The sequence below is a fragment of the Anser brachyrhynchus genome, assembly GCF_964034855.1.
Source record: "Anser brachyrhynchus genome assembly, chromosome: 7".
Lineage (NCBI taxonomy): Eukaryota > Metazoa > Chordata > Aves > Anseriformes > Anatidae > Anser > Anser brachyrhynchus.
Genome location: NC_137701.1, coordinates 31,375,761 through 31,401,595, shown reverse-complemented (window position 1 = coordinate 31,401,595; position 25,835 = coordinate 31,375,761). Strand labels below are relative to the sequence as shown.

Sequence of the window (25,835 nt, the reverse complement as noted above, 5' to 3'; positions counted from 1 at the left end):
AGTTTTCTGCTTATGAAGGGATATGCAGTGGCTCAGATAGGGAATACATAAGATGGGGAATAAATAGCAAAGCAAAGGTTTTGTATTTCCCAGTGTGAGTTTGGGGATTCCAACCAAATGGGAGACAAGACTTCAGAATGCTATGAAAAATGGACACATAAAGAGGAACATCACCTTGCAAGGTGTCTAAAACAATAATTTCTGACTCACCATCAGTAAGTCTTAGCTGAAGTACCGTGTATTTTTATAGACATCACACTTCATAAAGAGGACAAAACCTCTAGTGAGATCCAGAGGAAAAAGAAGCAGTTGATCAAAGTTCTGGAAAACTCTAAAGGAAAGACTGAAAACATTATGGTGTTCAACACACTCTCTGTCTTCATGTTTTAAAGAGGAATGCATATAGACGAAGATGATAAATGGCTCTTGGGGTCTGTGGAGAGCAAGAAGAGAAACTGCAGGCTTAATCAGGCAAGGAAAATATCAGCTTTGCAATGGGAAAATAGAAAAGACAGCGAAGCTCTGAACTGCCTGCCTGATAAGCTGGGGTGTCTCCATTGCTGAAGGTTTGTAAGGACAAATTTGACAGGTATCTGCGAGAAGTGATACAGGCAAGGCACGTGCACTTCAACAACCTTCACACAGGGAGCTGCTGAGCACAGGTTACTGCTGCGGAGTCATTCCCTCCCGTAGTCCATTCCTGTAGCTGACACTTCTCTGCTGTACCATTTAGAGCAGGCAAATGGACACTTGTCATTTAAGATACACTGACACCATTCTCAATCCTGAAGCCACGTGTGTACTAGGAGGCACTTCCAAGGATTTATGCAGTTTGTGGCTTGATGCCAGGACAAAGAAACAGAACTGCACAGTGGGAGAAAAGCACCATTTTTTTCTCTTTTTGCCAAGTTAATATTTTCAAACTTTGTAGTTTCAACTTTCTGCCATGTCAGAGGCCTTTTCACAGTATCTGACTGATAAAACACTTTTTCATTTACTTTTTTCATTTACTTTTGTTTGTGTGACCTCCCTATTCGTATGATTTGTTGAAGGAGTCAGAGGCGACACATTTAAGCCACCCTCTGTGACAAGTGCTTGGATATTTATAGGTCACTTTAAATCAGCTCCTGTCCTTGGGTGCTATATAATTCAGCTGCATAACCACTGTCCTGCTTTCTGCATTCTGCAACTGTAAATCCCCCGGTGTCTATGGATAATGTTTTTATTTTTTTTTTCTCACATTAGGCCACTGATTTCAGCAAGACTGTTAAGATGGGTTGTAGACACTCTGATGGAAACTCCTCAAGGCTGGGGATAGGATGACATGGTTAAGTGTCCAAATTAACCCTCCTCTTGTTCTGGGTGCTCACATCAGGAACAGTCACTACAAACACTCCGTAAATGTATTAGCGAGTAAAAGAGGGGTGTTTCCTAAGGGATACATACCTAAAATAGACCAAATTTTGAAATGTTAATGTCACTCCACAGTCTAGATAGGGATCCCTGTTGGATAATACTCATAACACGGGAACCTAGGTTTTAAACATCTTAGAGATGACAGTCTGAATCCAGGTTCATGAAATGCTTTACAGAACTTAGACTTTTGTTTGTTTCCTTTTCCCAAACCTGCACCTGAAAAGGTCAGCTGAGTCACCTTCTGTCTCGTATTAGGAGTTTTCCCCTCCAGACTTCAGATTTCTCTCCCTCCTTTGAGGGCAGCACAAAAAGGCTTCCTAGAGACCCAATACTACTTTCACTGGTTTCCTGTCATGTACCATTCCCAAGGGGTTGGTACTGAACAAAAAATCAGTGGTATCTACTTGTTCAATAGAAAACCTGACTATCCCTCCAGACACAGTGCTTTCAGAGGAATTATAGCTATATCTAATTTTAATCTCCATCTGCACTGAGTGGGTGCAGATAGCCACATAAGTGGCATAGCAGTGCAAGCAATTTCTGGTGAAAGCAGAGTTGCAGAGGAAAGCAGGTAAATGTGACAAATGCTGTCAGAAAGGAAAAAGCTACACATTTCTCATTCCTTTCTCAGGGATAACAGGAATGATCACTCCAACTTTTCTTAAAGTCATAGCTTAACTCCAGGATACCCCAAAACAGACATTGGAGGGTCTAGGCGGTGACAAACCATGTCTGCATTGTTTTGGGCTGTCCTGGTGTTAAGCTGTGAGAGTTACTTTCAGTTTGACCACCCAAAAGACTATTTTACATTCAGAAAGCAAAGTAGTTGTTAAGTCTTGCATCTGTGGGGTTCCTTCAGAGAAAAAATGAGTGGTTATATCTTTCAAGAGGCGTAATAAAAATGTGTTTTATTTTCTATCCTTTGGGACACCGTAGGGTGATCATCATAAAAGTTTGTGGATCATTCAGTTTACGGCTATGATGGAAAACCTATTAAAAGTTCCCCATGTGATGATAACATTCACTGGGGTCTCCAGCCCCCTCTCTTCCCTGCTGTCAGTCTCTGGTGATGAGTTCAGGTGCAGCAGGCATGTCAGAAAAAGTAGTGTGACAGCAGGTTTAATTTCAGTTGGGGACTGAGATGGGGCCAAAGCCATTAAAGGTGATTTAAAGCAGGTGGGGTTGAACCTGTCATGAGTGTTTCATAATGCTGTGTTATTCTTAATGTATGATTACACTAGTCCCTGTGGATCATTTCTGGATTTACAGTGTTTGCATAAATGTTTGGCTGTAAATTAGAAGATGTTTTTGAGTGGTGCTTCACTAGCTGGAAGCCATAGATTTGCAGTCTCTGCTGAGCCATCAACCATCGTAGGGGAGATAAACCAAGAAGAACTTGACTCCTGGGCTCAGCAGCAGTGATGAAACATGCAGGACTGTCAACATTTCTGGAAGACATGATGTCTATTTTGCAAATTAGTTGTGTGCTTGGGCAAGGAGAAGGAGGGCAGGAGGCATTTGGTTCCCCAGGTACCTCTTTCTGTGGTTAAAAGGACAGCATGACTGAGAGTGGAAGGTACCTGAATTTCATAGAAACATTACGGTTGGAAAAGACCTCCAAGATCATCTGGTCCAACCAACTTGTGTCTTTGGACCCACAATTGAAGTATTGAACTCTTGACTGCTGTGTGAAGACCATTTCCAGGGGGCACAATTTCAGGTGTGTTGCAGGTCCTGCAGGGTATTGTGGCAGTGGTTGCTGGGTGTGATGGCAGTTGAATTTGTCTCTCAGGCTACAGAAACTAATGCCTAACTGTGCTGCCCCAGTCATCTACTGAGCCTCAGGCAGACCTTTGAGCTATTTGTTCAGCTGGGGCAAGTTTTCCTTCTTAATCTTTTCAGCTTGGCAGGAGCACTGCTGAGCACACAAGGAAGCTCATCAGCTGCTGGCTGGATGTTTGGACAAGGGGATAACTCCTGCTGAGGCTGGTGAGCTCCAGTCCTGTCTAATTTACATTGTTATTTATTCTGCAGGCATTCCTGTGCTTCCTGAGTACAAGCTGGCTTTTCAGCACGTTTACAGCCACACTCCCACAGAGAGCCCAGCAGTGACAGACAACTACATACAGGAGCAACAGCCCCCTTGCATTAAGGAGGACTGGTGTTTGTAGGCCAGCAGTAAAAGGCCACCCCATTCTGTGGAGAATGGAAGAGAGGATTGATTAACCAGGGCACATTTACTTCATGTTCTGGGGCCCTATATTTTGTTCAGACTACAGCAGTTTTCAAAGCCACAGTTTTACAGGTATATGCCATTTCCAAACAACCCTGGAAATGAGGAATGTATTTGCTCCTTATCTTCCAGATGAGATTAAGGTGACTTGGTCAAGAGCCCATAAACTGCTTGTGGTACAAAGCATCACTAGATGTGATCTCTGGGCCTCTCAGAAACTCAGAACTGCTCATTTCCACCCTGCAAGCTCAGCTGGAGAGGTCCTTCTTGGATGCATGGGCCTGCATGACAAAAACATGCACAGCATTTGAATACAGGGCTTGGTGAGCCCTCCCCAGCTGGCAGGAGGTCATCTGTGCAGACTGACAGCATGGCCAGGAGCACACGCTGCTTTCAGAGTGGCACATAGCCAAAGTCTCTATCCTTTAGCTCTGAGAAACGAAGCCTCATCTCTCTAGGGCTGATGTCACATCTGAGGTTTAATTAAGCTGTAAGGAGCACAATGATATTATAACAAAAGACATTTGTTGGTGCCAGAGGGAACTATTCCCACCCCTGGTAACAGATGTCACAAACACGCAGGAGAGGAGACAGGAATTCTTCATGGCTTGAGCTGAAGGGCCCTGCAGGAGCCCGGGTGTTACCTGGGGCTGGAGGAAAGAGGAGGAAAAAGGAACAGTGGCTCTGTTGCTCCCACAGGCTCTCCATGGGCTCCTGGTGCTTGTTTCAGCCAGACCTGCAAGGTGATGCTGCTAGGAATTCACAGCCTGCCAGACCTGTGTGTATGGCAGCAAGGGTTGGGCACCTCACAGCTAACCAGGAAAAACATGTGGATAGTGGGTCCTGGTGTGATGGAAGACCAACGCCTTGAGGGATCTCAGTTTAGCTCCTAAACTGTATCCAAAATCTCAGTGTGACAGTCCTGGGTTTCCTATCTGCATGGTGAAATGAGTGTTCCTCTACCCTAAGAAGAGTGTTCTGTAGGTAAAATCTATTTGCTGTCTCAAAGTGCTTGAAATCTTTCAGTGCTATGTGTTCATCTGAATGCCTATTTAGAAATTTTCCCAAAGGAATGAGCAGGAAGAAAACATCACCGTAGAACCCCTCAGCCAATAAAATACATCCTAGGGTCTGATGGCAGTGACCAAACCTTGTGCTTATCTTTATTCACTGTCACCACCTCCTCTTAGACTGTTGCAAGTCAGAGATTGGTCTGGGGGTGGTCACAGTCCCTTGTCACTGGGAACGGCAAACAAACCTATGGGCAGCACATCATGTCTGCTGGGATGGAGTCAAACCTTGATGGGGGAAACTGCTTTGGTGTCTTCTTCGGCAGTCAGCTGAACCTGTCTGAAAATGCTTCCAAGACCATTAGGAACTGGTAGATGAAATATCACGGGATGGACACAGCCTTCTGTAAGAAAAGAAAAGAAAAAAAACACACACACACAAAAAAACCACCAACAACAACAGAAGTTGTCTTTTGCAACAGCAGCTGCCAGTGTGGACTTGCTGCTCCATGTTGATTGTCTCCTGGACTAGATCTGCCTGCCACGTAGTGCTCACGACGACGGGCACAAGCCTCAGACCAGGAACCGCTGGTCTCAATAGAGTGTCACCTGGGAGGTGACGAACACAGACAAAGGCACCTCTTTAATTTTTATAGTGCTGCTAAGCCCTCTCTTTTGTAGGGTTGGATTTAGCACAGAGCCCATGGCTGCCTGATGACGTGTGAATGGGATGTCAGAGAGGAACTGACCTTAGAGCTGATGACAAGTTGTACTGGCAAAAGCTGGTGTAGCTGAGTGAAGGCTGAAACCCTGCTGCAGAAAAACCAAGGCAGAGTTGGCACAGGGTGCAGGAAGCAGGCACAAATATGTGGCATGGCAACTACTGATTAAGACAGCAAACACCACGACACAGGGGTGATTAGGGCATGGATGGTTCAGGAGAGAATAGCATCTTAGTAAAAGAAGCAAAACCAAACAAACAAGGTATGGGACCGTGAAAACTAAGCTGAGCTGCCGTAAGGGCTGTCTTTATATTGCACTTTTAATTTAAGAGATTTTACAGCAAGAATTACACTTTTTGCCTGCCTCCTTCTCTTCTTATGGAAGTACTTGTTTTCCTTTACCTGGGAACAGAGGACCCCGTCCATAAATCTTTACGGCTCTCCTGCTGTTTTATGTCATTGTGTAACTGCAATACCACGATTTGTCCCTGCCTTCTCTCAGGAAAATTTCCCATGTTCAAATTTCTTTTCAAAGGACAGCAAGGATGATACTGCTTCATATATCCTTCCTGTATGCTGGGCAAGGATTTTCATGTCAGCTACAGAATTCATTTGTGCGATTAAACATACATGCACATAGCTCCACACAGGCTTTTGCAAGCAGGCAGGACATTTTTTGCCCACATTGCAAACTAGTCCAACAGCCATGGAAATGCAATCACAAGGTGCTGAGTGACAACTAATATAGCATACTTCTCACAATCTCTTATTAGCTGGGCTCAGCAATGCACTAAAATGACTGCGCTTCTTGCCACATGGAGCTGGCTGGTGTGGGGTCAATTCAGAGCACAATATTTCAGGCCTGACATTCTATCCCATGGGGTATTGGCTTCTTTTAATGAGGTTTATCAGATTCAGATAGAGAAAACAGAACCACAGGAACAGAAAAATCTCCACAGACCACCAGCCTGGAGATCATAGCTGAAGAACATTTGTGTGAGGACTAGCAAGACCCCAAAATGAAGTGAACAAGACTGATGTTGACAGTTTATTACAGTTCTTGGCTGGATTAGTGAACACATACATATTTTTTTTTTTTTAAGGCATTGTATTTTAAGCCAAAATCTGCTGTGATTTATGTATTACTTAAAATTTGAACTAGAGTTCATTGGTGTATTTTCAAAATAAGGAAATTTCACAGAAGTGTAGTGTTCTGGAGCCAGAGCATGTCACAGAGATGTGTCTGTCTCTGACTACTACCCTGAGTCAGGGTGAACTACACCAGGGTGAACTGGGCCGAACCTTTCCCTAGGAACACTGTCTAGGTCCATGACACTGTGGTCATGTGTGGTCACCATGAGAGAGAGATAATGATATCACCTCTTTTTGAACCTCACATAACTTGTTTAATACTATTTTGTCCCACCAAAAATATTCCAAATTATTTTTTGCAAGTCTGTGCTGCCATCAGCTTTGGTTTCAAAGGATGGTGAGCTCTTGCAGATTTCTAGGGTAAACTGCACCTGGTGTGTTTATTGTTGGTTTGGGAAAGGAAGCAACCAGCTTCACTCAACTTTCCCATTGAAAAAACCTTTCAGCTGGCAGCATTTTCCTCACACATCACAGTGTTCTCTCCTGAAACCCCCAAGGTTTCAGGATCTCTCTCCAGCAGCTGGTTTGCCATGACCAAAACCCTCCCCATGTAGAGGTAGCTGAGGCTGTAGCTGTATCCCAAGGATTTTGTAGGTCCTGTGAAGCTCCCTGGGACCTTACACTGAGTTTCTGGCAGTGCTTTCTTCCTCTGTCCATTCCCAGGGAGTCAAACGATGACTCCTTCAGTAATGATGAGGCCAGGACCAAGCTGGCCATCCACAGAGCTGGGAGAAGTAGAAAGCAGGGCCAACTGTGGGATCTATCACTGACTTTCCTGACCCAGACTGATTACCACTGGGCAGCACTGACAGATATCTTGGATCTCTTCATGGAAAAGCCAGGTGCTGCATGTTGGCTCTGCTCTCCTATCCTCACCCCACCTTCATTTTTTCTATTTTTGCCCCCCTACCTGCTACCAAGTCATCTTTCCCGTGGAAGGGGCTTCATTACTTCTTGTTTGGACAGGACCTGGCTTCATCTCTGGGAAATTCAGCAGAGTCTGTAGTTACCACAGATGCCTGTAGGGCTGCAAATAGGAACAGGACTAGTGTTCAGAGATACTGTAGAACGAGACATATCTGACACAAGGTGCGCAAGGAAAACTATTTGTAGAATAAAGATTCCCAAACCGAACTGATCCAAAGCTTCTGACTTCTCTGAACTCGAGACTTGTCTTATCAGTAGGAGACAAGGAGAATAATCCGAGAGTTAAAACACAGTCTGTAGGCTTGGGAAATGTAGTTGCAATTCTTGGCTTCTCCAAGAACTTCCCGACCTTTTCCTAGTGCTTTCAATCCTTCTGTGGGTCATTGCTTATTGACAGACTCTCCTCAGTATTGCTTAAACCCAGGCCTGGAAAATGGTGACTGTATGACTTTAGATATTTGTCAGGTCAAGACAGATGAGAAAGGTGTTTGGAGGGTGGAAAATGAACAACAAAAAACAATTCAGCTTGAAGGCATATATCCAGCATAGACAACCTGAACCCAAACATTCAGCTTTGGCAAAACCATAAACAACTGAAAGCAGCATGCGTTATAATAGGAGGCAATGGGGAGCCTTGCAAATCAGTCAGCCTGTAATAAAGTCACTGAGTTTCTAGCACATCATCACACTGATTTTTTGCTGAGGTTTTTCAGTGATGGTGCAATGCAAATCATTCCAAACTACAACACACTATGGACAGAAAAAAGTACATTGGGTGGCAGAAAATAAACCCCATTTTGATAGTTTCAAGTCTACATGTATAAACCTGTAGTCAAAAAACATACTCAGAACTGCTTCTTGTCTCCCATCACCATTCTTATGCACCCTTTTGAAGCTTGGGACCTGTTATAAAGTGCTAAAAGGGTACAAGGACAGTCATGCACTCTGGGTGAGAGCTAGCACAGACTGTTCTCCCGGTTCCTTCACTTTTGGAAGGAGTTTGTCATGGTGGGAGTCCTAAAGAACAAATTATAATCCTACTTTACAAAGAAAAGCAAGATCTCTCCAAATTAATCTACACCAGACCCGAGCAATGGAAAAAAAAAAAAAAATCCCTCCCAAAGCCAAATCTAGGAATGGGTTTAATCTTGAGGTTATGAGTGCTCATACCTGCTGCGCTCCAGAAGATATTCTCACTACCTCCATCAGTACTGGGATGTTTGCCTCACATCCTGTCTCTAGCTAAACCTCAGGCCCAAAGTACCAGGAGAAAAAAATGGGTAAAAAGAGATAGAATTAGTACTATGTGTCATGGGAAACAAAATGTTCCTTTTCCTTCTGTGTAGCTAATGTGAGTCCCTTACATCCTCCATACACAACAGTGCAAAAAGGATCAGTGATTTGGCAACAAAATCTTCTAACCCTCCCTTGCAGGAACACATAAACCACTCATGAGTCTCCTTATCAAAATCTTTCTTTTAGCTTCAGAACTGCCCTGATCCTGCCACAGGATCCTCACTTGATCAGGGTCCTCTCTGGAACCATGCACCTTCCCTTCCAGAAGGGAAAGAGGCATGCAGGCTTACAGCTGTAAATGTTTCACTGCTTGTTTAGACTGCCACTGACCAAGAAGCATCTGCAATGATTTTGTATGGAGGAGGCTTGGCAGCAGTAAATTACCATCTGACCTGATATTGTGGTTGTTTAGCTTTTTTGCTTCTTTTTCTCCTGTTCCTCCAAGGAGATCTGGGATCCGGGACATGTTAAACATTATTTTGCTGACTTTAAATCGTTTTGCAATATTGCAGTCAACTTGAATGCCAAACTTAAGCCTGTAAACTCTATTTTTAACCTTGACTTTGTCAGTGCAATGGATACTGTCATATCAAAGTATTTAAGGGTTTGTGGTAAAACTTCCTCAAACCAATTTTTGCTCAGATGAGAATAGTCTTACTGGAAGTCTATACAGATAGGAGCTATAAAAATTGGGTTTAAAATTGAATCAGGCTGCAGGAAGAAAACAATCCTTTTGTACCACAGCATAAAAGCAGGCAATTTTTTGGAACAGGGATGGGCTCTGTTCATAGGATATACATCAAAACAGCCAAACTCCAACGCAGTCCTGAAAGGATCCCATGGATGAAAACTGTTCTGCAAAATGGTGCTTTTGGGCTGTATTCATGTAGCAGAGCTACCAGTTGTCGGCTGAGCCAGCACGGCTATTTGCCTTCCTAGCCCTTCAGAGAAAGACACAAGCCAGGTTTCGAGCACCTTTGTTGCAAGGGCCTGTTACCCTCGGAATTATGAGAAGAGAGGCTTATCCCGAGCACGTGGCTGGCTGGGATCGCCTGTGGGTGAAGGCAGTGCTGGAGAGCCCACACGGCTCACGTTTCACGGCCGGTCAGCAGCAGCTGGGCAAGGTGCCAGCCACGTGGGACTCTGCGTGTGCACAAGCCGTGCCAGAAAGTCAGTAACACCTGCCTTTAAATTGAGGTAAATGGCTCTTGGTTTATAGGCATAGAGTGTGATCTGCATGGAGGCATCCAGCTATCGTCTTCTGAAACAAGGAGACAACCGGCTACCAACTGGGGAGTCTGGGCACAGGTGCACGTCTGGTCACGGATCACTCCCATGGAGACAGCCATCTCTACAGCATGGCAAGCACACAATCCAGTAATTTCTTGCAGGAGCTCAGGTCTACTCTCCAGGAATCATCTACCAGAAATACGACGCCACATGAAAACCCGGAGCTGTCATTGCAGCAGAGTAAAGCTGACAACTGTGGTTTGAGCCTTATGTAGTTTTAGACACAGGCTGGAGGACTAGAGAGTTGGATGCGATTCATCTCCAGGAATATCACTGGGAAGGTTGTCTCTGTTGGCTATTTTTGTTTACTGGCTTGGTTCTTTACCTTTGGCCCCTCTAAAATACAAACAAACTGGGGAATTAGAAAGTTGAGGACTAACAGCTTTTACCTGAGAACCCAAAAGCACCATTGCAGAATTTTATGTATCTTCTTGGCCTCGCCCGAAAAATAGGAACCTTTTCAAGCCAGATCCACACATCTACCCAACAATAAAGAATTTAAGTAAGTCACTCATGATTACAGCAAAGCTGGGAAATACTGATGGCAAAAATGTGAGACACAAAGGTGAGGAAAAAAGATATTTCTGATGAAAAATTACCTTTGAATATCACTTCAATTTATTACCTACTTCAACTGCATAAGCCTTTCAGGATATCCTAGCTGGATGAAAGGATACTGCTGTGACTAGATTTTATTGCTGATATTATAAAGGAAAAGACCAAATAAAGAAAAAGATGCTGAGATCAGGAGTAACAGCCTGAAACAACTTTGAAGAGCACTCTGCAAGTTCATAGACTCAGGTTTTCATTTGGACAGACAGATGATGGTTTGAGGTCTGTTTCAGCTTTTCTTGGTGCTAATGGGGCTGCAGATACCCTGTATTGATATCTTAGATAACTTCTAATTCACACTGGGCGTAGGCAGCTTTCAGTTTGGGATTGTCCCCCATCCTGTTTTGGCTACATCTACACAGCTCTCATTCAGCAGACCAGAGAGCAACCAGAAAGACAATGTCATCCATTACAAATACTTGGCTTCCTTGTGGACAAGCTTCAGATTGCATCTATTTCTGTCTTCCAGCTCAGTAGATCACCTCACAGACTGTGAAGGCATCAGTCATCTTTTGATGTGGAATGGTACACAGTCTAAAATACACTTGGCACAGTCTAAAATATACTTGTATTGTAGGACTTGTTGGCTTATTGTCTGAGAAGAGACTCTAGCTCATCTATAAGCACATTGTTTCAGAACAGGACTCTAGCTGAGAGTTTGCAGGACAGATGCAAATGCTACTTGCAGAGTCACAGACCCATTAGAAGGAAATAGAGCAATTAAAAGGTCTTGCCCTGAAAAATCCCATGTGTTCAAGCAGAGAGCATGTGCATCCAACACGGTATGCCCAAAACACACATTTGTGCTTGCAAACTGTGCTTACGCAAGAAAGTGCTTAAAACCTGGCCTAGGTCAAGTCTCAACTGGAAGGAATTTAGTGAAATGATCCATCTGGAGGTGTTCAACTACCAGACTCTGCTTCTGGGGTATAAGTGTTCCTGGCTTTGGGCACGCATTCACAGGCAAGTCTAATGGTGCACAGCTGCATGACACCCCCATGAGAAGAAGGCTCACGTCTCACATCTGGACACCAGTCTGTCAGACCCACCACCTTGCAACCTGGCTGTGCTAGGTACACCTTTCGCGTGTTTTCCCTCAGTCTTCAATGACTTTATGGCTGTCACTTTTGATGCTATTCTCAAGCTACGTGTGACAGAAAAAGTTGCATTTTCACATGTTTACACAATATCGTGTCCAATGAAATCCCCAACACCCGCCCTTTCTCAAAAAGCTGAAAAATGACAACGGGAGATTCACCTGTCTCCTGCTTTCACAAGGTCATGGTTTTCTTCATCGACTTTGGGCTCACCAAATCGTGCTTAAGTAGCTTTCAGGACAATTCGCATGTCTGGTTTATAGTGCCTGGATTCACATCAGTAAAGCTGAGGCACATCATGCATGATAGCCATATTTTATTTTTCATACCAGCACCAGATGCCTCATAAACTGGACAGTTTGTGTACACGCTGAACCTCCTCTTTTCTTTAACCTCACCACAATTCCATCAGCACCAAACAGGCCGAAGCATTCCTGTGAAGTGACCAATTAAACCACATTAATTATTTAAAAATAAAAATAGACAGGGCGTATTTCTTTCCCCTTTATGTCCTCTGAATCAAGTGCCAGGAGGAATTTCCACCCCCAAAATGAAGATTTATTCTTTGAAAAAGCTTAAATAAGGAAAAAAAAAAAAGCAAAAGACAAAAATAAACTCTTCTCTTTTTGTCTTTCCAGCTAGCATTGCCTTTGAGTAAATTGGAAATCATTTTAGTGGGAGGTGATGATAGCCTGAGAGATCAAACTTGTTTGCATCGTCTCTGACTGCAGGGTGCAAAAGTCTATATTGTAACTCTCCTGTAAGAACCTGGTTTGAAGTATTTTTATTTATGAAGGGACAGGGAACAAGCAAACTATATGGTCATACCTTTAATTGCTCTTATTTAGCAAATAACGGAGTTTGAGGAATTCTCTTTGTTTCTCTTATTAAACAAATGGCTTTTTGTTTGTTTGTTTGTTTGTTTCTGTTAAAGAAAAGAAGCTATAAACAATGCTGGGAAAACAGTGTTGGGAACACACTCAACAGGCACAGATAGCCTCCTTTGTAGGACTGTGCAGTTATTAGAGGTAATACCTAGCAAGGAACATAGTATTTAAGCTTTTCAGATTAATACACATTCAGAGCAAAGCAAAAACCAGAAACCAAATACTCATTGAACAGTAAGAAAAAAATTAAGAACTGTTTTGGAAAATCCGCCAGGCAGAAATTTTGGTTAGGCAGAATCTGAGTACCTTTTCTTAGATTTATAGCAAAATTTCCACAGAATCTGGGAAATCTGACTCTTTTTCAAATTCAGTGACATATTGGGAGAATGAATAATCATCCACTTGATATCAATGTCTTTGAGATCTTTATGTACATGATCTTCATAAGGTATAGTCACTCTCCCACAGCCTTACATCCAAACCTTCCTGCTAGAAATTCAGAGAAGTTTGGATCTGATGCCCTCAAGCTGTATGTGCAATGGTTTGCACTATGGACTCCCGTGGGTTTCAGTTTCCACGGGCTCAAATTGCAGAGAGCTAAGATTCATGACTGCGCTTCAAAGGTCACTCAGTTGTGCTTGAAGAGGCACACAAAGAGTTGTACAGGGAACTGGCAAACACCTGAGATGTAAAGTAAGCCTGCGCAAATATTTTACACCCAGGAGAGGTCTCATCTGAGCCAGTCAGAACATTTGAAATGTGCTACTTTTGCCTCACAGATTCAAACGCTCCTCTTGCTTTCCTTCCCCACCACAATAACTGAATACAATGAGGATATGTCCTCTTTCCTCCCTGAGCGTAAGCCAATGGAAAACAAAAGCGCTCATTCAGCAAGCATCCCTAGGAAGAAGCATCAAGAGAAAGGGGCAAGTTACAGACAACAGCAGTCTGTGTAGAACTGAACTGCTCCTGATGAGCAAATGTTGCAAGATTTACTGGAAGACATCAAATGCTTTTATGCACTCCCATTCTCCCCTTACATTTTCTTTCCCTCATCTGGCCACAGAGATCTCATTCCATCATCTTCAATTAATTCCCTTTACTTTTCACATCTCCCCGGGCTGGGTGTTGGGAATTTGCTAGACCAGGCCCATTTTATTAGTCTATTTTTGTTATTCCCAAGCTATCCCCATTTTAGTGTGGGATGTGCTCTAAGTTATGGTGCTTACAGCCAGTTGCTACTCCTTTATACAGGTCCCAGGGCTGTCTGTATTCACTCTGAATATAAGTGCTCAAGTTTTATGGGAAGGAGAAGAAAAACCCTGGTTCATTTTTCTTTCTGTCCTTGCTGCAAGACAAATGTTTAGCTGCCTTCCTGTTAGCAGCATTCAGATAACCCTCAGAGGGTAGGTTTTCAGCACAGACCGGGGGGAGAAGATGAGAGTACATATGGAAGGGTCTCCAGACTCCTACTAGCAAGACTTGCAAGGTTAATTCTCTGTGGTCTTTCCTCAAAGTTTGGCTCTGAATCTTTCTTTTTCTTTCTTTCTCCCTTTCTCTCTTTCTCTCTCTCTCTTTCTTTCTCTTTCTTTCTTTCTTTCTTTTTCTTTCTTTCTTCCTTTCTTTCCTTTCTTTCTTTCTTCCTTCCTTCCTTTCTTCCTTTCTTTCCTTTTTCTTCTCTCTCCTTCCTTCCTTCCTTTTCCTTCCTTCCTTTTCCTTCCTTCCTTCCTTTTCCTTCCTTCCTCTTCCTTCGTTCTCTCTTTCTTTTTCTTTCTCTCTTCTTTCTTCTCTCTCTCTCTCTCTCTCAAAAAAAATGCATATTAATTTAGCTCATAACTTGCTAGTTCTGTCTCATGAATGCTGACCTGTTCCTTCACGTGTTCTCCAATAATGCAGGCAGATTGAAATTTTACCCTCCCCAACCTACTTGGGAATTCCAGTCTTGTTTCTATTCCTGCTTCCTCATCAAGTTTACCAAAGGTCTTAAAGAATACTGTAAACTGGCCATGGACACAGAGGAATGCATTGAATAAGCAATTGCCCCAGCTATCCAAACAAGTTCCCCCATTCTCAACCCCTGCTGGGAGTTTATGGGTCTCCCCCAAGTACAGGCGCTCTCATGCACTATTCTAGTTTTAATTTCAGTGACCCAAAGACTCCTTTTCCAGTGAAAAATTCATGGAAAAACACACAGCTGGATGGAGTCATAGGCTAATGTAGAGGATAACTGAGTGAGGACATGGTACAATGTGACATAACATGTGTTTGCTTCCCTGAAAAGACCTGGCGGGGTGAACCTCTCACCACGGATATAGGTGCCTTTTGGTTAAGCCACATTTGCATAGCTTTCTTGGTCTTCTGGGGCCCATATTCTCAGAGCTCAGAACACAGAAAAGGCTTTATCCCAAAGTACCAAGGTGTACTATGTAAAGATACACCACACAGGTGTTACTCCTTGGGGAAGCTGCAGCTGGACTCTATTAGAGCAACAGCGTGAAGGTGCCTCATTAAATCCCTGTTGTTCTGCAAATATCATCTCTCCCACAAAAGTCAGGGCTCTAGTCAACAGTGTTGGGATGTTGCTGGATACAAGGCGTTACCTTTCTCAAAACAGGCAGAAGTGTGAGCTGATCAAATTTCTGACTGATTTCCTTTGCTAGGACCATTTGTAGCTGTCACCAAACTAGTTTCAGAGCAGTGATTAGTTATTTCTCAATCCCATCAACAAAGACCCACCAGTTCACAGTAGTGAGGATGCAGTAAGACTCCTTCAATACAACAATTGAAATAACCCAAAATCATGGACCTGTGGAGGTGATGCTGTCTGTCTTCATCTGACTTCAAGCTATTGGCTTTGCAAGCCAGGTGGTTTTAGCAAGCTGCTTTCCTTGGTGATTTTTACTGAGAAGCTACTTCTCAGACATGTTTGCTTACATCCTTGCTTCGTTATGCACATTGGGAAGAGAAGATGAATTTCTACAACTTCATTCACCAGGATACATCAGCAGCTGGTATGAGTTGCCATGAATTTTAATGGATATGTTCCTTTTACTACTGTTGCTCTCAGATCCAAATTCTGAATTCAAATGCTCATATCTTCTTTTCCTTCATGACTGTAGTTTGTGAAATAAGTTTAATTGCTGGACTCCATATGAGTTCTCTTCATTTATGGTCTAAACTTCATGCTAAAAACTCAGCATTAATTTATTTTGGCTATATGGGCCTTAACAGGGACAACCTAGCTATCAGAAAAAGAATCTCCCAAACGTTTCTGGGTGCATCAGTCCTGCAGAAATCAGTGGCAAATTAGGAATGAGATTATTTAAATCCTAAACCTAACAATCTCTAACAAGCCTAAGGATTCAGATGTCTAGACTTCACTTTGTCTAGACTCACTTGACATCACAGTCCATTATCTTGGGTTTCCTTACTCGTTACATTCTTGCTTTAGGTCCAGGTCATTTGAAGCGTGTGACAGGATAGCCCCTTGATTCAATCTGGATGATGGATAAATTCATTTCTAAATCTCCCAGAGAGTGGGATTGTTTAGGCTGTGCAACAAGAGGGACCAAAAAGAGCAGACATGTAAGTGCAGCCCTTGAGGTAGCCAGTAGAAACATACAAAGGTCACAGTGCAGGAAAGGGTATCTTGCAGACAGCCAGGATTGTTGACTAAATATGTTGTCATTAGAAAATGTTGCTGTTCCAACCTTCTTCCCCCACATCTTTTTGCAAGAAAGCATTACTGTAAACTAAAACAAACCCAAACATTCAATAAGGGCAGGTTTCTCATGTTGATGATGGAATTTCTGAACAAATCTAGATGCTTTCAGTTCAGAACAGTTGTTGATATAGAGGATATATGTCTTGGAATGAGCGTGACCAAGTCTCAGACTAGGAGGATGATATTTTGGGGTCTTACCACCTCATTCATAATTATAAACAGTTGAAAGATCATCTTAAGCCTGTGTTGACTTCGCAGGGGTAATGGTTCCCTCCCCAGCTGATCTCTTTGCTATTTTAGTCAGCTGACTCTTTTCCAGAGAGGAGAGACTGTTTTTGTTTGTTTGTTCAGAGGGAGGGAGGGAAGAGAGAGAGAAAACCCCAAAAATCTCAACTAAATGAACAAAAACCACTACAAAAGGGTTTGGGTTTATCCTGTGGTGGGACATGAAAAAATTTTTGAAGTCTCAGAAAGTTTCACAGAATGAGAAAACCATTATCTCAACAGATTTATTTGCAAAGAGACATTCAAGAAAAAATGAATCTGTATTAGCTTTTTTTTTTTTTTTCCCAAACAGATTATTTAACTCAAAATAACTTTGACAAGTCCATTTGTTCCCAAGGTCATTAAACTACCATCTTACAGGCACTTTTTTTTTTCTTTCTTTTTTCTTTTTTTCTTCTAAGATTTAAGTCACTAACTTCAGTTCCAAAGTGAATTAAGGTAAACCAGATGGAAGCCACATTAATTCCAAATGAGATAGTCTATCCAGGGGTTCAGTGCAGTTTAACCACCAGCTTTAAATTCAACCCACTAGTTAATTCAGGTGAACCATTCTGCATGCCTCTGTGTAGGCAAAGCTGTTCCCGGAGCGTCTGACAGTCTACTGAAGTTCAACAACATGCGATATCCTTTCCTGCTTACTTACACCCTGCGAGGAATGTGGTCTGGAGCCAGCACTAGTAAATTATCAAGTAGTCAGCAAGATCATGTCAGATTCTTGTTTGCAGCCATTGTTATTCCCTAAGGGTAGATGGTGGTAACCCTTGTGCCTTCATTGACCTTTCTGATGATTCCTGTCAGACTGTGTCACCTTACTCACTTTTTCTTTAGGATATATATATGCTCTACTGGCTTTTCTTAGGCTATCTGTAGAACTTGAGTCTGTGTATCTCACCGGCACAGAGCCATGGTTGTTAACCAACGTTTTGTCATCTTCAGTAAGAGCTTAAGCATCTGGGATTGCAACAGTGAATCTTAAAACAAAAATGAAACACATCCTACAGCTGTGGGATGCAAACCATTCTGACTATCAAAAGTCTCCCCATAACCTGTGGCTTTTGCTCATGAGGTTTCTTGCGCTTATCTCAGAGCAGCTGTCACTGGTCAACATCACCAGACAGACCAGGCCTCAGGATCAAGAGCTTTTTGGTGTGGGCCTGTGCAGCCTGTCAGATTTCCTGTTCAAGGCTAATGCCATAACTGAGTGCATTAGACCTTGATGTGGCACATCTCAGAGGACAGCCTGTTTGCAGTGGCGCATGGCTGAACTTGAACAGTCCCCCACAGGTCAGGATCACAAGTCTCAGACACGTTTTCCTTACACTACACCAAGTCCAAAGGAAATCAACTTAGTGCTCCGGCCTGCTAGTGCAAGGAAACATATTCACAGCCTCTCTTTAAAGTTGTCCCAGCAACATTTTCTACTCCCCCATCTACTCTCCTTTTCTTGAAAAGCAGAAAGTTTTGTCAGATAGAAGCTCCCTTGGGCCTGCGGTATCAAATCCAAATCTTGTTTAATAAAAACTTGACACGTGAATATATTAGCAGATTCTCTGAATAATGACTCGTGTCTCTCATGTTTGGTTTCTGTTTAATAGTCTGCCAACTCTCATTGCTTTTCAGTTTTTCCTAGGTGTAACACGCTTTCTGCTGACAGGGTAGAAGCTGGGGTCAAAAACTGCTTCTTTAGTGAGGTGGGATATGAAATATCCAGGAAAAATGTTGTCCATCTTTCAGAATTCAGATCTTTGTGTGCCAACCAGGGGTGGTCACAGGGTAGACACAACCTCAGTCTGAACTGTAGAAGGAGAAATATCATATCAGCTGGTCCCAACTGGAGCACTAAACTCTCTCTCTCTCACTCTCTTTTTTTTTTTTTTTTCTCCTTAAGAATTTTACGCTCCTGATTTTAGGCAGGGTTAAGCAGTAGGACTGCTCTGTAGTAAAGAAGAAAGCTATGAGATAGAATTGCCTAGTTTGCAGAACTATATCTGATAATGAAGGAATGGATTTAAAAACGAGGTCTTTCAAAATACAGAACAAACAGAGGAAATTCTTCTTTTCTGCCTGAGCCTGCAGAGCATTGCACTGTTCGGGCTGTGGATCCCTTGGTTACCAGAGGTAATCCCAAGCATCACAACTACAGCTGAGAAAAAATTCTGAATCTCCAACCCTTGGGAAAGTCTGACATTTTCAAATTTGCTTTAGGTTCCAAAACATGAGGTTAAAGAAAAAAAATCCATAATTCTTATTCTGTGGAAATGTCAAAAGCTATTTTTTTATTATTATTTGTAAATGTCAAAATATCCTGCTTTGACATTTAAAATGTAAACAGTGAAAGCACTTCATCCCTGAGATGGCCTACATAGGATCCCTTCCTCTGAGGTCCTACCAAGACTTCCTGTCATGCTTCACCAATGCATTGCCTTCTGGGAATTGTGGTCCCAGGCTATATATTCTCCTGTGGGCTAGTAACCTCAATGCAGTTAATAAAATGTAGAGAAACCAACATCTAGAGAAGGAGAAAGGGACTTATTGAGAAGGAGTGACCCAGCTCAGCAACTCAGTGCCAGAGGATGGAGTCTAGAAAGCCAGAAGGGGGAATCCCAAAATATCAGTGCTGCATCTCCATGTGTCCCACCAGATGTCCCATCATTGCACATCTGCATGGTGGGTCAGATTACTGGGCAAATTCCTTGCCTTCAGAAAATAGCAAGGACTAAGCCATTTCCTTTTTCTGAGTAAAGTTAACTGAGAAAACATGTCAATGGAAACTAATTCAGAAAAAGAAGCTATTCCTTGCTGGATTTGGACAGCAAGAAAAGTGTGGGAGAAAGACTTTTTTAAAGCTTGCATGTTTTACCTGGCATGAACTGCTCACTAGTGAGCTGTAGGATTGATTTGTATAGTATCAATGACTATGAAAAACACAACTGCGGACAGGATGGGGATTCATCCCATCTGAGTGTAAGTGCCTTAATTAAAAAGCTGAAGACTTCAACCCAGTGCGCCAAGGCTCCATCTCTGTCCACAGCAGGAAACTTCATCCCCAGAAGGTGCAAGACCAAAGCAGAAAGCTGCAGCTGAGCTGGGTGGAAAATGTAGCAGGTGGGTGAGGAAAGCAGGTCCCTTGAGTAAGGATGGATTCACATTTGATCTTCACTAGAGTGCAGCTAGCTGTGCCATTAGCACTTGACTGCGGGCTGCCATCAAAAACAAATGAACGGACTGAGCTTGTAACTCGGAGCAGGTCAGGATGATGTGAAGGAGAAGCAGGAGCATCTCACTTGTTCACATTGCCTTTCTGGAAGAGGAAGAAGCCGTCCCCTATTTCCCAAGCAGCGCCTGCAGACTCCTCCAGCCCTGTTCCAGCTGACCTCCAGCAGGATGATGGGCCACCAGAGGCCCAACGAACGCCAATGGCTCAGAGCTGTCCGCCAGCAGAGCTAATGGCCCAGGCCTTGCTGGCGAGAGAGCAGAGAGCAATAAATGTCCCAGAGATGCTGCTGAGTCGATGCGTTTCCTGCACGCAAGCTGCACATTGTAAAAACTGAGGCTCGGATTCTTTTTCCTGTTTGCACTGGAGCAGACCGCAGAAATTGCACAATCCTCCAGGCCAGACCCAAGGTGAATCGTGAGACGATGGATTCCAAGGCAATATTTCACACTTGCTGAAAAAGCGATACAGCCCAGGGGAAGGGACTGTAATTAGGGAGAGCAGTGACAGCCCACAGACAAAGTAGTTCCATAAGCAGAGGAAGAAATGAAAGCTCGTTTCCAAAAGCTCTCACTTGCATGGATTCTCCAGTGCTCAATAAAAGGTGTGATCCCCAAGCAAGAGAGTCTCTCTCCTTTCTCCACTTGCTTATTTTGATGAAATATGATAGGCACAATATTTTTAGGCGTTCTCCCCTGCCTGTCAGGTTACAAAGCTGCTAGCTGGAGGTTGTATGGGCTGACACATAAACAACATGATCACATTAAACTCAGTTTCCTGAGGAAGCCACTCTAGAGTAAAAGTTTTGATTTGGTGGAGACATCTGCAGGGGTGATGGGGAGGAGAGTAGCAACTTTCAGAAAAATAATGGGAGGGTTAAAAAGAAAATAAACTTGCTTTTTCTTTCTTGAAATGTCTTCTGGAGGGACTTTTCCTGAGGGCTTTCTAAAATGTTTTTTGTTGATGTGGTAAAAAAAGGAGAAGGGAAAGCAGGATAATAACAGCAAAACATTTATGGTAAGGTTTGTATGTTTCTCAACAAATACAGATGGACAAATAGATAAATGGATAGATAGAAATATATAACAAGTTATATAACTCTAAGATATTTAAAACTAAAAAGTCATCCAAACACGAAGAATAGAATTATTCAAAAAAGATTTGCCTCATGTTTTGCACAGCCTGGAAAGAGCTGCAGAAGCCATCCTCCACAATAGTAAGCTTGCTCAGCAGCTACAGTGCCTGACTGTGCCCCCAAGAAGGGCCAAAAAGTCTCTGAGAAATGCCAGATCATTATATGAAAAGTGATTTGCTATCTTGATCCTGAAATGTCATTGTTTTCTCCATTCCTCCTACTATGTAAAGGTCAGGCATCCACAGATCTGCTTGGGGATGAAGTAGTACAAGGACTCTAGAAGTCCTCCTTTACTACCATCTTTGCCTCTCTGACTCTTCGGCCCACAATGCTGCTAGCACTTCTACTGCCTGTGCATCTATACAGCCTGTCTGCAGCTCTAAACTTCACCTGGCAGGTGCAGAGAACCAGAAAAAAAAATCGAATGTTGTGCTAAGATAAAAAACAGGTGCTCATCCCAGTCTTGGGGGCTCATACCTATTGTGTCCTCTTCCAAGCCATGGCTATCCATTTGCGCAGGGACTGTGTGCCACTCAGTGGACAGGGGAATGCAGAGACTGGTTTCTGAGCCCTAGATCTGAAATCATGTGTCCTCCTGGAGCATGGCTGATTGCACACCTTCCCTGAAACATAAGGCATGCAGCAATGTCAAACCAGAAATGAACACGATGGTGGGAAGAGGACTGATCTAGCATCATGCTTGAGATTAATTTCAAAAGTATTTTGTACCGTTCTGGCTGTGAATGGATGGACCTCAGAAAATACAGATAGTAGTTGACAATGGTTTGAAGTTGGAATTCTAGACAAAAGATTTTCTCCTGTCATCTCTGCATGCCTAAAGTGCCATATACTGTATCCTGAAAACCTATTTTTGGCAATGAAAAAACTTGAAGTGTCTCCCTCTCTCCAAAAAAACCCAAGAGTAGACGAAAGAAAAGTCTCTGCCAGAAACCATGATGGGACAAATCTCCAGACTGCAGGAACTCTGGGGATAAAATGATTGTCATAGATGTCAACAGGCAGTCTTTGAAAAAATGAAAGGATTGTGTATGACCAACACAAGAACCAGTGTTTCCAGTAACAAACTGAAAACTGGAAAGTTGTTGGACAGGGTCAATGAAAGCCCTCTCTAGAGAGGCAGTTTCTGAAGAAAAGGACTGATGCTAATACCTTACACAGCCTCTCCTCTTGAACGGGAAACCTTTTTGATAACTAATTCATCACATATGACAGACACATTCAGAGTCCCTCTCTCTCTCTCTCTCTCTCCCCCCCCAAATCTCTTTCCCTTTCAATGTCTGTAAAGCCCAGCTCTTTTGCACTGAATATTTGCTTTCAAGAGTGCCTTGCTAGAAATAAGTAACAATTTTGTAATAGCCAAGCAAATACCCTGGCTCCACATCGCCCTTCCAAGACTCAGTGTGAACGTAAACCAGATGTGATCCCAACAAAAAGGCATCCTCTGATGTACCAGATGGGACTCCTTCATCACTTTCCCATTGACTAAATATAGTTGGGGGGAAACAATAGTACCAACACAGAGCAGTGAGGTCGAGTGATACGAAGAAGGATTCTTTCATTTTTTTCCAGAAGCTAGTGACAAATCTCTGAATAGACATGTAGTGGGAAATCTAGGAGCAAATTTTCCCCATTTTTTGCCCTATATAATTCTTCTGTCTGGTTGGCCATTATGGACTGCAAAGTATTTCCTAGCTTTGGTTTTGTTTTCAATAGCAATTTTCATCCCCGTTTCAACCTTAACTGCTATTGTGGGTCTTTGCTACTGCTGTGCTATAGACAACAGCAGCAGCAGGAATTTTAAAAATAGAGCAGGAAATTTAACAACTGTAAAAAAAATTCTTACCCCAGAGAGCCATTGTTTATCCTTCTTCATGTATGCTAGCAATAATTATACTAAAATCTGCTTAGGAAAAAGGTCCATTTTACATCAGAGGAGAAAATGTATTTTTTTTCCTCCTAAACTGAATAAAACTGAATACAAAGACTGTTTCATTAAATGTGGCTTTCTGGTAAAAAAAAAAAAAAAAAAAAAAAAAGGAACAAAAAGTCTACCCATAAAAATTAGCATTTGAAAAAAGCCTTCTCCATCCAAAAATCCAAACAACTGAATACAAACTGTGGATCTCTCCCTTAAAAATGGGGGAAAAAATCCAAGTTGACCTTAGGTTTCTCTGTGTTATACAGGGCTGCTGGTTGAGAGACACGCCACAGGACTACCACATACTCCAACCTCCTGCATGTGTCGTCCAAAGCAGGAGTACCAGGCTCATCTTTGCTGTATTTCTCTAGTCTACTCTTACTGATGAAATTACAGGTTTATTGTGGGCATACACCAGCCCTGGCGAGCATGTGCCCAGAAATAACAGTGAAGCAGTGGGAGGTCTGTGGCTGAGGGGAATGATACAGCATTCAAATAGCAATGGCAGCCTCGCAGACTCAAATCGATATTTACGTACCTTCTCAGCCTAAAGCAGCTTTTCACCATCACGTTGCCAGAACATTTCCCAGCTCTTCAAACAGGACTTTAAGGGTTGATGAATTCTCTTCCCATTTCAGAGACAAATTTCACCATCTTGTAAGACACAATGCAAAATCTTTTTGTTGTTTGAATGGAGGTGAAGGTTTCACCCAACATAACGACCTCTCCTTGAAATGGCTTCTACTGCACTACAGCAATTAAGTTCCACTTTGGGTGAAATGATTCATGCTTCAATAAATTCAATTTCAACACGACATAATTATGGTGAGTCACATAATCACAGATTAATCACAGCACCTCCCATTTAGCAGTCAAAACAGTGGAGGATTCCAAATGCAATGCATATGATGCTGCTCCACAGCTTTTGCTTCACTTAATTCCATTTCTGCTTTATAGGTTGATCTTACCCAAGCTCACGAATGCTTTAAGGGTTGCACATAGATGTGTAAGATAGCAGGGAGAATTCTCTTACTGTTTTACACCTGGAGAACGAACCTGAAAGAATGAATGCTGCCAATATCAGTGACTTCAGCAAGAACCTGAGGATCTCCTGCTTGCTACTGAGCTTCCCTTGACAGGATGCATTGTTAGTGAGGATTGAAGATACCCTGTGCCTTCCATAACTGAGCCCAAGTGGTTTCACAAAAAGGAGAATTTTAATTCCCATGAATTCTTCCACTGACTTTGTTCTTCAGAGCAGTAGGGGATGGGAAACATCTCCATGCTAACATCTGATCATCCTGTTCCTATCTGACATTATCAGGATACTTGAAAACATCTGTTAGGACTTTCCTCCTGCTCAGTGCTGGCCCTGAGCATCTTCTGTCTATACTGGCTCCTGTCTCACTTGAGTTATAGTACTGTCTCCTTCTTTCTCCATACTCCATTTTCACTGCTACTGAATCTAGAGACTGCAACAGGATCACTTAGTAGAGCCTGTGCTCAGATTGTCTCATTTGAACATCACTCGTAGCCTCACGTACACTTGCCACAAACCAATGAGGGGGAAATTCCTTCTTTGTGATCAGACAATTTGCGGCTGCCCTTTACCAGACCTTGGGTAGGAACGTATGCAGTGGTTTTTCCAAATGCTGTAACCCAACTTATTCTGTGTGACCAGCTTATTTTGAATTGCTGTTGGATCATTTTATGGAATTGTTTTACTTTCAAAGCTTTCATTCTCCAAAACGGTCCAAAAGGGGTTTATTTTCTTTTGCTTTTTATTGCATTTATTTTTAAGGTGCGAGTGGTGGTGGTGGTGGGAGCAGGGCAAGAGGGTGTGTTTTTTGACAAGAAAAGTAAGAGGGAAGATTGCTTTTTGACATTTTGTTTTGTACCACCACTGATCAGTATAAAGTTTGACAAGCTGATTTTTTTTCCCATACATCTTGTGAGTTTTCTCTAGAATTCAGTTTGGTTTTAAAAGTTGGCTAAAGGATCTGTGGAGCGGGTGGGGTGTTGATGGAGATGCTGGTAAATTAACATTGTCAGCAAATTAATAAAACCTTTAAAAGAAAAGGCTTCAAGGGCAAATACAAGGTTTCTTTAATCTTTTCTCTCTCCCCCCTCCCCCCCCTTCCCTTCAAGAAATACTTTCTTCCCCTTAAAGAATCAACAAATTGATTCTTCTCTTTCCCTTCCCCTTTTCTTTTCCTTTCTCTCTTTTTCTTTCTCTCTTTTTCTTTCTTTCTCCTTCCTTCCTCCCCTTTCTTTCCTTTCCCTTTCTCTTCTCTCTCTTTTTTTTTTTTTCCAGAGAAGATTAGCATATTTTTCTGGACACAAAAGAAAGACAAACAGTAGAGTATAACATTTCTGAAGAGTTAATAATGTTGTGACAATCAGCAGGTGAAGGTGAATTGACCGGAGCTGAGGCTAGATGTGTGCAGAGGAGCAGAGAAGGAACACTGGGTAATTCATTTATACAGCATGAGTAAGCATGTGTGCAAAGCAGGGTGCTGAACAAAACAGCATAGCCTTGCAAATGGCACAAGATGTGAATGTGAAGTCTGACTGGGGCATGGCTGGCCCTTCAACGATTCAGAAAGCAGAGACCCACCTCAGTCAGATAATCTGCATCTATGCAATTCGCTCGGCACCAGAGCCCCTGAGGTGCTGGCTCCCTCCTGGGGCTTCAGGGACCCAAGTGGTCTGCAGGCTTCCTTGCAGCCATGGCCACAGTGCCTTTCAGAAGTGATTTGTGTGGTGGCCACAGCCAGAGGTGCTGTTTGGTACCTCCACACTGGGAATTTCTGAATTGGATGGGAAGAAACCAGAGGAAGTTTCCAACTGACTGTTTATACTCTCCCGCCAGCAAGCGCAGGGTGGGGTTTTGAGT

The 25,835-nt window shown here is 42.8% G+C and overlaps 2 long non-coding RNA genes across 2 annotated transcripts in view; one reads left to right on the top strand and one right to left on the bottom strand.

Annotated features, from left to right (window-relative positions):
* The window catches only part of LOC308197729, an 88,137-nt gene that overhangs the window by 13,977 nt on the left and 48,325 nt on the right, over positions 1–25,835 (top strand). The gene's annotated exons all lie outside the window — the stretch shown is intronic.
* LOC308197727 overlaps positions 1–25,835 on the bottom strand; it is a 63,690-nt gene that overhangs the window by 11,914 nt on the left and 25,941 nt on the right. The window contains exons 2-6 of the long non-coding RNA XR_013953242.1: positions 23,478–23,593; positions 21,478–21,623; positions 7,444–7,560; positions 5,409–5,472; positions 4,908–5,268 (exon numbers count right to left, since the gene is read on the bottom strand). This is a non-coding gene — a long non-coding RNA (uncharacterized lncRNA). The remainder of the gene's footprint in view (positions 1–4,907; positions 5,269–5,408; positions 5,473–7,443; positions 7,561–21,477; positions 21,624–23,477; positions 23,594–25,835) is intronic.